General features: G+C 45.1%; 1 pseudogene; it reads right to left on the bottom strand.

The window, feature by feature from the left end:
* Positions 1 to 1915: 1915 nt before the first annotated feature.
* LOC110293376 (PRAME family member 18-like) lies at positions 1916 to 2670 on the bottom strand (annotated as a pseudogene).
* Between the last annotated feature and the right edge of the window lie 1425 nt (positions 2671 to 4095).

Raw genomic sequence — 4095 nt, 5'->3', positions numbered from 1 at the left:
CATGCCTGTTATGCAAGAATTCAAAGGTTTGAGGCCAGAGGATTGGAAGTTCAAGGTCATCATTGGCTTTATAACAAGATGGAACCTGCCTGGGCTACACACTTGTTGCTCAAAGAAATTTAAACTGTGTTTAGGAGCGAGATGAGCCCTAGTTGTTTGTCAGAAGGCAGTTTCAAAGACCATTCCAGCATGCCAAATAGAGAAATGTAATCATGCCTGAGAGCCAAGTCAGACTTGGTCCCACACATCTTTTATTGCAGCACCTAGCAGACAGACCCAGGGATATCTCTGATTTTGAAGCAGCTTGGTCTATATAAAGAGTTCCAAGGCAGGCAGAGCTATATAATAAAACCCCATTTCAAAAATAAAAGAATGGGATATGATCCAGCATGGTGAATTAGACTTATTACAAGAGACAGAGCCGGACGTGGTGGCGCATGCCTTTAATCCCAGCACTTGGGAGGCAGAGGCAGGCGGATATCTGAGTTCAAGGCCAGCCTGGTCTACAAAGTGAGTTCCAGGATAGCCGGGGCTTTACAGAGAAACCCTGTCTTAAAAAACCAAAAAAATAAAAAAATAAAAAAATAAAAAAAATTTAAAAAAAAAAAAAAAAACAAGAGACAGAAACGGTGTTGTCATACCTTTGAGCCTAGCCTAGACATACATACAACAACATCAAGAAGAAAAAGAAACAAACAGTCAAGGAAGGTTGTGCACCATTTAACTTCAATCATCCAGAGGCAGAAGCTGGGAAGAGCCAGATGCCCCTCAACAGAGGAATGAATACAGAAAACATGGTGTGCAGGGAATAGAGTGGAGCAGAGACTAAAGGAAAGGCCATCAAGACAATGGCCCACCTGGGGATCCATTCCACTTGCAGACACCAAACCCAGACACTATTGCTGATGCCAAGAATTGCTTGCTGACAGGAGCCTAGTATGGCTGCCCCCTGATAGGCTCTGCCAGAGCCTGACCAATATAGATGTGGATGCTCACAGCCAAGCCTCAGACTGAGCACAGGGACCCCAATGGAGGAGTTAGGGGAAGGACTGAAGGAGTGGAGTTTGCAACCCCATAGGAAGAACAACAATATCAACCAACCAGATTCCCCAGAGCTCCCAGAGACTAAAACATCAATGATAGTGTACAAATGGAGGGACCCAGGACTCCAGCTGCTTTTGTAGCAGAGGATTGCCTTATCTGGCATCAATGGGAGGGGAGGCCCCTTGTCCTGTGGAGACTTTATGCCCCAACATAGGGGAATGCTATAATAGTGAAGTGGGAGTAGGTGGGTAGATGGGGGAGCTCCCTCATAGAAGCAGAGGAAGGGGGCATGGAATAGAGGGTTTGCAGAAGGGAAAATGGGAAGGAGGATAACATTTGAAGTGAAAATAAAGTGATCAATAAAAAACAAAACAAAAAAACCCAGCCAGGTATGGTGGCACACATCTTTAATCCCAGTACTTGGGAGCCAGAGGCAGGCGAATTTCTGAGTTCAAGGCCAGCCTGGAGCCAAGGCTATACAGAGAAACCCTGTCTCGAAAAACCAAAAAAAAAAAAAAAAAAAAAAAACAACCAACCAAACAGACAAAACAAAAAACAACAACAACAACAAAAATACCCAAGAGACAGAAACACTGTTGTCATGTCTGAGTCAAGTCTGGGCAGACATACAAAACCATCAAGAAGAAAAGCACATAGTCAGGCATGGCTGTGCTCTGCTTTCCTTTCAATGAGCCACAGGCAGAAGCTGAGGGAGGTCGTCTACATAGTGAGATCTAAGCCAGCCCATGGCACAACATGATTATTTTGAGGCTAGAGAGATGCCTAAAGGGTTAAGAGAGTAGAGACTGCTTTTTCAGAGCCCCCATGCCAGGTGGCTTAAAACCACCTGAATGTAATGACAGATCCCATGCTACCCCAAGGGTTCCTGCATCTTGTCCTGTCTCAACTTTCATTTCTTTTTTGGTACTAACTTATAAGAACAGAAGGGCATTATATCTAATCTCTGCCTGACCCACCGAAAGAAGTGATCATGGTCCTATTTGAGAATGGGGTACAGGAAGACATAGTCAGCATGAACACTTATTGGTTGCACCATCTCTGTTGTGTGATCTTCCTCCTCTTCCTCCTCTGATTGTGTTGGTGGGACTCGGAGAAGATCCCGTGTTGGAGTCCATATTTCCAGGAAGTCACAGTTGACATCCACCAAATTGAGCTCTTTCAGTCTACACCTCCTGTGGGTCAAACAGGGAGGAGATTACAGTGAATAATTAAATATGCAATATATAATCTGCCTTGATCCCATGTCTCAATCTCTCCCCATTACATTTTTTTAATTACAGCTACAGCCTTGCCTTCTATACGACTCAAATTCACTTACTTAGGCCGAACCTTCTGGCTACTCAGCCAATCCACTCCATCCAACACAGCCTGGAAGGTATCAACATGGTAATAATCCATCAGGGGGCCGATATAGAGGTTTGGGTAGGGCCAATTTGCTACCATATGCTTCACAAGTTTTACGTGTCTTTTAATGAAGGCATTCTTGAACAGTAGGGGAAAGAAGACTTTGGGCAGGTCCTTCAGAGCAGAGACAGCTGCGTCTTCATTACTCGCCAGCCCCTGGATTGCCAGCTGTTGGAGTGTGGGGATATCCTGGAAGCTCATCCTTAGGGATTCCGGTAGAGAGGTCCTGTGGAAGCATCCAGAAAAAATATCCTCTCAGAACAAAGCTTAGGAGGATGGCGAAGATGGCTCAGCAGGTAAGAGCACTGACTGCTCTTCCAAAAGTCCTGAGTACAAATCCCAGGAACCACATGATGGCTCACAACCATCCGTAATGGGATCTGATGCCCTCTTCTGGCTCGTCTGATGACAGCTAAAGTGTACTTATGTATAATAATAAATAAATCTTTAGGCCCGAGGGATCAGGGACTGAGCAAGCTGAGTTGGCCAGAGCAAGTAGGGTTAGCCAGAGCAAACAGAGGTCCTAAAATTCAATTCCCAACAACCACATGAAGGCTCACAACCATTTGTACAGTTATTGTGTACTCATATACATTAAGTAAATAAATAAATCTTAAAAAACAAAACAAAACAAAGCTGAGAATGGCTTTCCCTTTGCAGAAGGCAGCTCGGGATCAGGGTTATTGTCTAAACAGTAAACTTGTTTTAAACAATAAACAGTAAACAGTAAACTTGTTTATTGTCTAAATCAGTAAACTTGATTTTCCCATTTGACGTTGTCTCTCCTAGTCTCAGTGCCATGAGTCTCATAAGACAGCATGGTAGACTGTGAACCTCCATGTGACGTGTGCCTTACCATTATTCTGCTTATCACAAACCCTGCTGCTGTGAATGCTACTCCACTGAGTGGCCACTCTGGAGACAGTGCAGCCTCATCGTTTTAGATAGGGTTTCTCTGTATAGCGCTGGCTGTCCTGGAACTCACTCTGTAGACCAGGCTGGCCTCGAACTCAGAAATCCACCTGCTTCTGCCTCCCAAGTGCTGGGACTAAAGGCATGCGCCACCACCGCCCGGCTAGCCTCATTGTTTTAGGATGAGCCTTTTCTCCACAAAGACTCTCAAAGGAACATGAGAGGCTCCCGGAGAAAGTTTTGTACATTCTGTCTTCTATCCATGGGGCTTGGCTGGTAGCAAATGGGTAAGGTTAGTTACTTTTGCTGTCAGAACCTTTAGAACGAAGTCTGGAGACCCAGAGTCCTAGTCCAGAACACGGGAGAATGAAGCGGCACAATTGCCAGTGTGATGCTACCCTGGGACAAGGACAGTGCCCAGCACAAGCACAGCAACAGAACTGAAAGTAAGAAAAGCTTTTAAACAGCAAGGGAGAAAGGTGAGCTCTTGTGCTGGGAACACAGGCTGAGATCTGTCCCCAAGAGGACCTGCCACTGAGCACAGTGTAGGTGGGGGGAATACGTGGTAGAAAACACACTAGTGTTAGCTCTTACTGTACCTCATTCCCATTTGGTTTTCTTTGTATGCTGTATATTTTACTGTTGGTCGAGATAGGGTCTCACTATGAGGCGTTTTCTGGATTGACACTTTCTTGTAGACCAGGCTGGGCTTTG

The sequence above is a fragment of the Mus caroli genome, unplaced genomic scaffold (genome assembly GCF_978045245.1).
Source record: "Mus caroli unplaced genomic scaffold, Mus_caroli_1 scaffold_6, whole genome shotgun sequence".
Lineage (NCBI taxonomy): Eukaryota > Metazoa > Chordata > Mammalia > Rodentia > Muridae > Mus > Mus caroli.
This window is presented reverse-complemented; position numbering and strand designations above follow the sequence as displayed.